The sequence below is a fragment of the Peromyscus californicus genome, unplaced genomic scaffold, assembly GCF_007827085.1.
Source record: "Peromyscus californicus insignis strain IS unplaced genomic scaffold, ASM782708v3 Scaffold_4__1_contigs__length_199733344, whole genome shotgun sequence".
In the NCBI taxonomy this organism is placed as follows: Eukaryota; Metazoa; Chordata; class Mammalia; order Rodentia; family Cricetidae; genus Peromyscus; species Peromyscus californicus.
The window spans coordinates 97258169-97270044 of NW_026294562.1; positions in this window are offsets into that span (position 1 = coordinate 97258169).

Consider the following 11876-nt stretch of genomic DNA (forward strand, 5'->3'; position numbering starts at 1 on the left):
AGTAACTACTGGTCCATCATTTCTTCAGGATCCAGCTTTACAAAATGGAACACAGTTGGAAGGCATTGCTTCTTAACATCCTTGAAGATCTTACAGAGGAAGAGATGGGAAAGTTTAAGTACCAACTGAAAAATATAGATCTTGCTAAGGAATACAGCCACATTAAACGAGGGACTCTGCAGAAGGCAAACACAGTGGCACTACTTGCTGATACACTGATCCAGCACTATGGAGAAGAATACTCCATGACTGTGACTCATGATGTTCTGATAGCCATAAACCAACGGAATCTAGCAGAACTGATTATTCCACAAATGGAAAAATGTGAGTCTTGAATTAATCATCCCTCTCTTTGCTAGATATGTCTAAAACATTCCCTGAAATCACCCTATTATGAATAATTCAAGAGATGTTGCCAGAATGACATCTAAAGGGAGCTATGTTTTGTGGTGGTGTGAAAACAATAATCTAGAGCCAGTGAATAAGCTCTGTGAGCTAAACACTTGCCACACAAGACTGACAACCTAAACTCAATCCCTAGAACCCATGTAAAGGTAGAGGAAAGAACCAACTCCATTAAGTTGTCCTCTGACCTCCAGATGCACACACAGCGAGGACATACATCATCGTCACCATCATCATCGTCATCATCTACTAATAATAAATAAACTTAAATTTATATAATATAAAACAAACTATTTTAAAAAGAACAATTTAATGCATTCACATTATGGTGCCACTACCATCTTTGTCTAGTTACAGAAATTTCTCATTACTCTAAAAAGCCTAACTCTAAAAAAGCCTAACTCAATAAGGAGTTTCTCCCCACTCCTCACTCTCTACTCTTTCTACATACTAGAAAACAGCAATGTTATGTATATATATATATATATATATATATATATATATATACATATGTGTGTGTGTGTGTGTGTTTATATTATAGTGTATGTAATTCTTTGCCTTTGAGCTTCATTTACATTGTGATAATCACATTTTATAGCTGAATAGTATTATTTGTATATATTTTAACACTTTATTTTTCCACTCAACTGCTGATGGATATTTAAATTGTTTCTACCTCTGATCTATTGTGAATAGTGCTATTATTAGTATGCCCTTATGAGTACTTGCTAGAGTACCTGTGTTCCAGTCTTTTGGGCAAACATTTAGAAATACAACTTCATATATATATGCATATGTGTATATATTATATAATATATATATTAGAAGTTAATAAATATCTAATATATATTATTTTGTTGGTGCTATGGCTCAGTGGGTAAAGATGTTTGCAATGCAAGCCTGACAACCGGAGCTCAATCCCCATAACCTACATAAAGGTGGAAGGAAAGAACTGGTTCCACAAAGTTGTTCTCTGACTTCCATATATGCACCATGGCACACATCTTCCATCTGCACCAATAAAAATAAATAAAATCTTTTTTAAGTTTAGGAATTATTTACAATTATGTGTGTGTGTTTAACTTTTTAAGGAAACATCAAACTTTTCTACAGTGACTGAACAATTTTGCATTCCCTCCAGCTATGTACAAATTTTTTATTTTTTACCACTTCTCTAGCATCTTTTATTTTCTGTTTTTTTATTATAGGGATCCTATATGAAGTGTTAAGTGATTCCTCATTGTAGTTTTGATTTGTAAGAGTATTTTGTGTACTCAATGGCTACTTTTATGCCTTTTTTGGATAAATGACTATTGAACTCTTATGCCTATTTTTTAAATATGTTGTTTGGGAATTTTGTTTGTTCGCTATCAAGTTGTAGGAGAGTCTTAAATATTTTAAACATTAGGCCCCCACAAGAAAGTTTGAAAATATTTTCTCTCTTCCCATATGTTGCTTTTTTACAATGCTGTTTCCTTTACTGTGCAGAAGCTTTTAACTTGGGGTAGTCTTACTTGATGAATTGTTATTATTATTATATTATTGTGTCATTTTTATGCCCCACACCTCTAATCTGATGAGATGGTTATTCATATGTACTAATCATTCCTTTTTTAATTTTTTTCACCGTACATACCAACCACAGTCCCCCCTCCCTCCCTTCCTCCTACTCTACCCCACCTCTCCCCCAACCTCCCATCCACAACTCAGAGAGAGTTAAGGCCTCCCATGAGGAGTGAACAAAGTCTGGCACATCAAATTGAGGCAGGCCCAAGCCCTTAGCCCCTGCATCAAGGCTAAGCAAGGTATCCCACCAAGGGAATAGGCTCCAAAAAGCCAGTTGATGCACCAGGGATAAATACTAATCTCACTGCCAGGGGCCACACACACAGACCAAGCCACACAACTGTCACCCACACTCAGAGGGCCTAGTTTGATCCCCTGCAGGTTCCACAACAACAGGTTCCCCAGTCAGTCCAGAGTTCATGAGTTCCCACTAGCATGGGTCAGCTGTCACTGTGGGTTTCCCCATCATAATCTTGATGCCCCCTTGTAACCAAAAGTTTCTCTAGTCTCACCCAGCCCCACAGTTCCTCAGCCACTTATAAAATAATCATTCAGAGGCTTAATATTAATTTTCAATTGCATGGCCTATGGCAGGCTTCTTGCTAGCTAGCTCTTTTATCTTAAATTAACCCATTTATATTAATCTATGTGTTCCGTGGCTTTACCAATCTGCTGGCATCCTGCTTCTCCTTTGGCCTCTCTCTTCCTGTCTCTCCCCTTGGATTTTCCACCTGCCTCTAAGGTGCCTTGCCATAGGCCAAAACAGGCTGACTTATTAGCCAATGGGAGCAACACATATTCCAGCATACAGAAAGACATCCCACAGTACCCCTACTCATACAATCTCTCTACCCTTTTTTCAACTGGACTCCAGGTGTTTGGACCAGTGCTTGGCTTTGGATCTGACAATTAGGGTAGTCACCAATATGATTACAGGGGAAAGCCAGTTCAGGCACCCTCTCCACTATTGGTTGGAGTCTTAGCTGGGGTCATCCTTGTGGATTCCTGGGAATTTCCCTATCACCAAGTGTCTCGGGAACTCCATAATGACTCCCTCTATCATGATATCTCTTTCATTGCTTTCCTTTTCCATCCCTCCCCCTACACAATCATCCCATTCCCTCGTGTTCTGATCCCCCATCCCCTCCCCTCTCTAATCCCCCACCCCAGTTTACCCAGAAGATCTTATCTATTTCCCACTCCCAGGGCAATTCATGCATGTTCCTCTTAGAGTCGGTCCTCCTTGTTACATAGTTTCTCTGGGGTTGTAGATTGTAGCCTGGTCATCCTTTGCTTTACATCTAATATCCACTTATGAGTGAGTTCATACTGTGATTGTCTTTCTGAGTCAGAGTTACCTCACTCAGGATGATTTTTTCAAGTTCCATCCATTTGCCTGCAAATTTCATGATATCATTTTTTTTTTTTTACTGCTGAGTAATACTCCATTGTGTAAATGTACCACATTTCCTTTATCTATTCTTCAGGTGAGGGTCATCTCAGTTGTTTCCAGGTTCTGGCTATCATTAATAATGCTGCTACAAACATAGTTGAGCAAGTGTCCTTGTGGGCATGATTGAGCATCCTTTAGGTATATGACCAAGAGTGGTATTGCCAGGTCTTGAGGTAGATTGATTCCCAGTTTACTGAGAAGTCGTCATACTGATGTTCAAAGTGGCTGTGTAACTTTGCACTCCCATCAGCAGTGGAGGAATGTTTCCCTTACTCCACATCCTCTCCAACATAAGTTGTCATCAGTGTTTTTTATCTTAGCTATTCTGACAGGTGAAAGATGGTATCTCATAGTTGTTTTGATTTGCATTTTTCTGATGGCTAAGGATGTTGAACAATTCCTTAAATGTCTCAGCCATTTGAGATTCTACTGTTGAGAATTCTCTGCTTAGATCTGTACCCCAGTTTTAATTGGATTGTTTGGTGTTTTGATGTCTAGTTTCTTGAGCTCTTTGTACATTTTGGCGATCAGCCCTCTGTCAGATGTGGGGTTGGTGAAGATCTTTTCCCATTCTGTTTTGTCATGTTGACCATGTCCTTTACCTTACAGAAGCTTCTCAGTTATAGGAGGTCCCATTTATTAATTCTTGCTCTCGGTTGTCTGTGCTACTGGTGTTATATTTAGGAAATGGTCTCCTATGCCAATGCATTCAAGATTGCACTCCCAAACAGCGGTGGAAGAGTGTTCCCCATGGGGAATGATTTTTTTAATGTGTTCTTGAATTTGGTTTGCTAGTATTTTATTTAGTATTTTTGCATCAATATTCATGAGGCAGATTGGTCTGTAATTCTATTTGTTGCATCTTTGTGTGGTTTGGGTATTAGGGTAACTGTAGCCTCATAAAAAGAGCTTGGCAGTGTTCTTTTTGTTTATATTGTATGGAACAATTTGAGAAATGTTGATATTAGCTCTTCTTTGAAATTCTGGTATAATTCTACACTGAAACCATCTGGCCCTAGACTTTTTTTTTTTTTTTTTTTTTTTTTGCTTGAGAGACTTTTAATGACTACTTCTATTTCCTTAGGGGTTATAGGCCTATTTAAATTATTTATCTAGTCTTGATTTAATTTTGGTATGTGGTACCAATCCAGAAAATTGTCTATTTCCTTTAGATTTTCCAGTTTTGTGGAATACAGGCTTTTGAAGTATGACCCGATGATGCTCTGTATTTCCTCAGTGTCTATTGTTACGTCTCCCTTTTCATTTCTGATTTTGTTAATTTGGATAGTCTCTATCTGCCTTTTGGTTAGTTGGGATAATGTTTTGTCTAACTTGTTGATTTTCTCGAAAACTAATTCTTTCTTTCATTGATTCTTTATATTGTCTCTTTGTTTCTATTTTCTTGATTTCAGCCCTCAATTTGATTATTTCCTGTCATCTACTCCTCCTGGGTGAGTTGCTTCTTTTTGTTCTAGAATTTTCAGGTGTGCTGTTAAGTCACTAGTGTGAGATTTCTCTAAATTCTTTATGTGGGCACTTAATGCTATGAGCTTTCCTCTTGGTACTGCTTTCATAGTGTCCCATGAGTTTGGGCATGTTGTGCATTCGTTTTCATTTAATCCTAGGAAGTCTTTAATATCTTTCATTATTTCTTCCCTGATCCAGTGGTGATTCAGTTGAGTGTTGTTCAGTTTCCATAAGACTGTAGTCTTTCTGTAATTTGTGTTGTTGTTGAATTCTAGCTTTAAGCATGGTGATCCAATAAGGTACAGGGGGTTATTCCAATTTTTTTGTATCTGTTGAGGTTTGCTTTGTTACTGAGTATGTGGTCAATTTTAGAGAAGGTTCCATGAGGTACTGAGAAGAAGGTATTTTTTTGTGTTTGGGTGAAATGTTCTATAGATGTCTGTTAAGTCCATTTGAGTCATAACATCTGTTAGTTCCCTTATTTCTCTGTTAAGTTTCTGTCTGGCAGACCTGTCCAGTGGGTGAGAGTTAAAGTCTCCCACTATTACTGATGTGCAATTTAAGCTTCAGTAATGTTTCTTTTACAAATGTAGGTGCCCTTGTATTTGGGGCATAGATGTTCAGAATCGAGACTTCATCTTGATGGATTTTTCCTGTAATGAATATGAAATGTCCTTCTCCATCTCTTTTGATTAATTTTGGTTTGAAGTCTATGTTGTTAGATATTAGGATAACTGCACCAGCTTTTTTTAGGTCCATTTGATTGGATAATCTTTTCCCAATCCTTTACTCTGAGGTAATGTCTGTCTTTGAGGTTGAGATTTGTTTCTTATATGAAGCAGAAAAATGGACCCTGTTTTCATACCCATTCTTTTAGCCTATGTCTTTTTATAGGTGAATTGAGTCCATTGATATTAAGAGATATTAATGACCAGTGATTTTTAATTCCAGTTATTTTTGGTTTGGGTGGTGGTGCTTGTGGTGGTGGTAGTGTGTGTGTGTGTGTGTGTGTGTGTGTGTGTGTGTGTGTGTGTTTCCCTCCTTTGGGATTTGCTGGTGTGAGGTTATCTATTGCCTGTGTTTTTGTTGGTGCAGCTAACTTCCTTGGGTTGGAGTTTTCCTTCTAACACTTTCTGTAGGGTTGGATTTGTGCATGGGTGTTGTTTAAATCTGGTATTGTCATGGAATATCTTGTTTTCTCCATCTATAGTGATTGAAAACTTTGCTGGGTATAGTAGTCTGGGCTGGCATCCATTGTCTCTTAGTGTCTGCAAAATGTCTGTCCAGGATCTTCTGGCTTTCAGAGTCTCCATTGAGATGATGAGTGCAATTCTGATAGGTCTGCCTTTATATGTTGCCTGTCCTTTTTCCTTTGCAGCTCTTAATATTCTTTCTTTATTCTGTATGTTTAGTGTTTTGATTATTATGGGGCAAGGAGGGTTTTGTTTTGTTTTGTTTTGTCCAGTCTATTTGGTGTTCTGTAAGCTTCTTGTACTTTCATAGGCATGTCCTTCTTTAAGTTAGGAAAGTTTTCTTCCAGGATTTTGTTGCATATATTTTCTGTGCCTTTGAGCTGGAATTATTCTCCTTTTTCTATCCTTATTATTCTTAGGTTTGGTCTTTTCATGGCGTCCCAGATTTCCTGGATGTTTTGTGTTAAGAATTTATTGGGTTTAACATTTTCTTTGACAATGAATCTATTTCCTCTATGGTGTCTTTGACACCTGAGATTCTGTCTTCCATCTCTGTGTATTCTATAGGTTATGCTTGTATCTATAGTTCCTGTTCATTTACCCAGATTTTTCATTTCCAGAATTCCCTTGGTTTGTGTTTTCTTTATTGCCTCTATTTCAATTTTCAAGTCTTGAACTGTTTCCTTCAGCTGTTTGATTGTGTTTTCTTGGCTTTCTTTGAGGGATTTTTCCTCCATTTCTTTAAAGGAATTTTTCATTTCCTCTTTAAGGGCCTCTGTCATCTTCATAAAGTTATTTTTAAGGTTGTTTTCTTTTGCTTCATCTGTGTTGGGATATTCAGGTCTTGCTGTTGTAGAATCACTAGGTTCTGTGGTGCTATATTGCTTTTTTTATGTTTTGAATGTATTCTTACACTGCCATCTACCCATATGGGTTGGGGTAGTTATAGGTACAGGTGTTGATTCTTCCTCCAATCAGTGCAGGTGCCTGTGCCTCTGGGGTCACTGTCCCTCCAATCGGTGCAGGTGGAGCTTTGCCTCCAGGGGCTTCTGATGCCACAGGGTACAGTTGGCCTGCTGACCCAGCTACTGGGCTGCAATGAGTGGGGGATGGGCATGGGATGTACCTAGCACCTAGAGCCTAGAGTGGGGCTGTCCAGCCAGGAGACTAGTCACTCACCTCTTCCTCTAGTTGGTACAAGTGGAACCTATACCTCCAGGGGCCTCTGATGCTGCAGGGGTCATTGGCCTGATGACCAGTTGCTATGGCTGGGATGGGTAGTCCACAAACTGTTCTGCAGAGGCACAGAAGCAGAAATCTCAGAGTCCGTGTAGCTACACAGAGTGCTGCCACTGGGACTTCCTAATCATTCTTATAAAATAAAACATTCATGTCTTTTCTTGGGTCACACCTGAGAAATAAATACTAACGTTAAATTTATCTGGGCTAAGTTGTTTATGTCAAAGAGATTTATGAATAGATAAGACACCTTTTAATACTATATTAACTATGAAATTAATTAACATTATTTTACCCTTAAAGCTGGATCTTCCATGGGAAAGTCTAAAAAATGGACAAACAAGAGAAAACAAGACAATGAAGCAAAAGCAGATGAAGATAAATGGCCAAAGGTTTGTAATCAACTCTGGGCCAAGTATTTTTGCCCTTGAAAGGAGTGAAATAGCCAGATCATAAAGATATCCAAAATCTTAGAGGCCTAGGGGAAACTGTATCCTACAATGTACCAAAGTCAATCTGTGTCGGTACCAACATGTCTCCAAGGAGTCAGAATTGAAGGAGAGCCAAGTTCTAAAGAAATCTAGCCCTCTGTTCATTCATTTCTGAGTGCCTATGTGCACAGTGCTTAAATTTCCTGAGCCATTTTTTCTCTAAAAATGGTGTATCCAAATGATGAAGCATAATTGAAAATTCAGTCTAAAGTTACTGAATAAACTCATTTCATTTTCTTCACTAATCACAGTTTTTTTTAATTCTGTGCATATATTCTGTTATCTTATTGCATACAACTCTCACATAAGTTTGCCTTGATTCTTCTGTTCTATTTCTAGGAATCTCCACATTGTCTGAGAGAAATCCAAATCATTTCAGAATAATAGTATGCAAAATATGTAATAAATATCTATGATGTGGTAGGTTTCTCTTCACTTCTCTTCAGATTCCATTTTATTCCCATGAACTTTTTCTTTTTATCTGCTACATCAGTTCAGTAAAGTCTTTCTTTCCCTTTTATCCCAGGAAAATCTAGCAACTTCTAATTCTGTTATGAGTGCATTTTAATTTGTTGTCATGCCTTCACTTGCATAATAGTGCAGTCTGGTTAACCATTTAATCATTTAAAACTCTTTGTTTTGAGCCCTTTAATGCTGAGTTCTGAATTATGTTTCATTCTTTGTCAAACCATTGCCAAACAGAAAATGAGATAGATTTTTGTAAATTAGTAATATATTCTTACATGCATAAATTGTTAGATTAAACAAGCCTTTTTATTATAGAGTGATAACAAATACTATCACTATTTCTGTTCCTTTCTAGAAGTTTCAAAAATTAATTACTTCAATGAAACCCAATGGATCTACTACTAACCCTGCAAAACCTCAAACAATCAGTGATATTGAAGAAACAAAAAAAAATCACCACTTTGATGACTTGATCCAGAGGCTTAATCTAGAATGTTATTATCCCAAGAAGATGACCAAAGTTAATTTTCTTCTGATAAATAAGATCTCATTCCTGGGTATTCAACCTAAAGCTGAGAGGGAACTACCATATTGTTTTCTGGAGAAGCTATTGGTATTGGATTATAATTTAAGATTCCTTGTTTACAGAAAGACAATTTCAAATCTGTCCCAGGCAGTGACTATAGATTCAGAAAGAAAATTGTCAAGATTTGAGGACTTTTTTATGATTAAGGAAGGACATTCAGCCTCAGTACCAACTTGCATTCACCCACTGGACATCCAAATGGCAATTTTCCACTGTGCCGATGACTTCACAAGACAATTTATTTTAACCAAACTTTCCACTTGCCAATTTGCTCTCCCATTTTTGGTGCCCAATCATTGCAATTCCCAAGTTGAATTCCCTCTTTGGTCTCTTGGACAAATCAGAAAAAGCTGGAGGGAAGTGGAAAAAATAGGTTGGGAGACAAAAATTAGGAAGTATGATAACCAACTGATTAGCTCACAGCCTACACACATTGTATCATTCATAAGAATTGGAGATTTTGTCTCGACTTCTAAGTCACAGATTCTGAATTTACTCCTGAGTAAGGGAAAATATGACCATTTCTTTCACAATCATTTTAGGAAAGGCAACAAGAACTGTCTGTTAATGGCAGGGATGGTGGAAATCTGCTGGTTCTGTCCAGGTGGAAGAGCTGAGGACAGATTTGAAAACTGCATTGCCTTCACCAATCTCCATGGAAATGCTGAACTATATGAAAAGCAAGTTAAGTTCTTGCAAGAGGTCTCCTCAGTCACTGTACTCCTTCTGTCAGCTTCAGAAAATGCTTCAGGAAGTGCAAAAATGAGCACATCTATTCTACATGAATTTTGGAATCCACACAAACCTCTCATCTGTCTGTTTGAAAATGTAGAAAATATTCTGGATGAGAAGTATGCTCCTCACAAAGTAAGAATTGGCATCAAGAGTCTAAACAAGGTAGAATTAGCTGATAAAATCACAGTTACATTAGCACAGTTACTGAAAGAATCTACATCGCCATGCAGTTTGAATAACTGTGCCAACATTGCTAGGAAGTATGGATTTATCATTGATGAAGACCAGAGACACTTCCAGGAAGCAGGAAAAAAAGCAGACAGCATTGTAGATCTCTTAAGAAAAGTGAAATTATCTCAGATAAAAGAAAGCCTACTGCCTCTTCAGGGACAGCTATGGCATGATTGGTGCAAGAAGGACAAGGAATTCTACCAACTTAGAGAAAAGGGGAACAAGACCATTGAACAATACAAGAATGAGATTGAAAAGGAAAAGCAAAATATACGCTGGGAACAATATCACAAAGTAGTTCATCTTAATGGCCTGATGGAGTCATTTTGTCAAAGTCTTCAGTCATACCCAGAAACTCACACTGAGCTCTACTTCCTGCAAAGACTGAGTTTGTTAATAGATCAACTAATCAAGACAGACTTAGAAAACCTCCACCAGAGGCACAGATTTCTGATGACTCAGGTGCAAACAGAGAAACTGAAGCCATCAAAGGCAGACTCCATCAGACGCTGGGAGGCTGATCTAGAAGCTGTTTCCAAAGAAATCTGTGATTCTACCCTGGGACTTGAGCATCTTCTGAGAGAATTGGGCCAGATCTATGAAGCTCTGGAAGAAACTTCTTCCCAAACAAATACACTGTATCTGTCTGTCCCCCAAATGGCTGCTGATCTGATGGTGTCTGGGTTTCCTATTGAGCTAATGGATGGGGATACTTCTTATGTGCCCTTGAAGTGGGTAGCAGCTGTTTTTGACAAGGTCTCTGAGAAACTTGGAGACAAAAAGGTGTTTGTTCTTTCTGTCCTTGGCCTGCATAGCTCAGGGAAGTCCACTCTGCTGCATGCCATGTTTGGGTTGCAGTTCAGCCTCAGTGCTGGGAAGTATACTCGGGGTGCTTACATGCAGCTCCTGAAGGTAGAAGATATATTCAAAGAAGAGCTGGGCTTTGATTTTTTGCTTGTTGTGGACTCAGAAGGACTAAAGGCTCCACAGCCCATGAACAAAGCACAAAGTAAGGAAAATGAGCTGGCAACCTTTGTCACTGCACTTGGAAACTTAACTCTAGTCAATATTTGGGGGCCAAACTTATCAGAAATACAAGGTGTTCTACAAATAGCTATTCATGCCATTCTCAGGATGAAACAACTGAGTATTTCCCCAGGTTGCCTGTTTGTTCATCAGAATACAGAAGAAACCATAGATACAAATCAAAGTATGGCAAGGCGACAGCAGCTGCAAGAAAAATTGGATGGAATTACACTTGCAGCAGCTCGATATGAACAGTGCTCAGATGTACACTGTTTCAGTGATGTCATTAAGTTTGACATCAGAACCCACATCCATTATTTTGCTCATCTGTGGGAAGGTTATCCCCCAATGGCCCCTCCTAATCCCTGCTATAGCCATAATGTCCAGAAGCTAAAAAGCAGGATTCTTAAGTTTGCCAAGGAAGAATCCAGGGGAAGTATTTTGAAGATATCAGAATTTAAAGTCCGAATACAGGATTTATGGAAGGCCTTGGTGAATGAGAACTTCATCTTCAGATTCAAGAACACCCAGGAAGTTGTGGCTATGGATAAACTGGAGACCACATACAGTGGTTGGACCTGGGAGCTGCGAAACTTTGTGCTGGACTTGCAGAATCAGCTAACCAAACAGATTCAAAATGGGTTAGTTCAGGAGATTGTGAGAAGTTCAGTTGAAAGCCAACTTGTGGGTAAACACGAAGCCATTAAGCGAGAACTTGAAAAATATTTTCAAGAAGACCAAGATAGAGACATATTGGCTCCATGGAGAGGAAAACTTGAAGATGATTTGAAGACTCTTGAAAAGGAACTTGTAGTAGAAACCATCAAAAAATGTGAGGATGTAATAAATGGAAAGAAAATTCAAGACCTTTTAAAGGTGCAAAAAGTAAAAATTGAACATAAGTTACAAGAAAAAATCAGAGAAGTGGCCACATCTGTCAAGAGCACTGAGTTGCATGAGAAGGAGCTGAGAGATATGTTCAACAAAATCTGGTCAGAGAACATCTCCATCGTTCT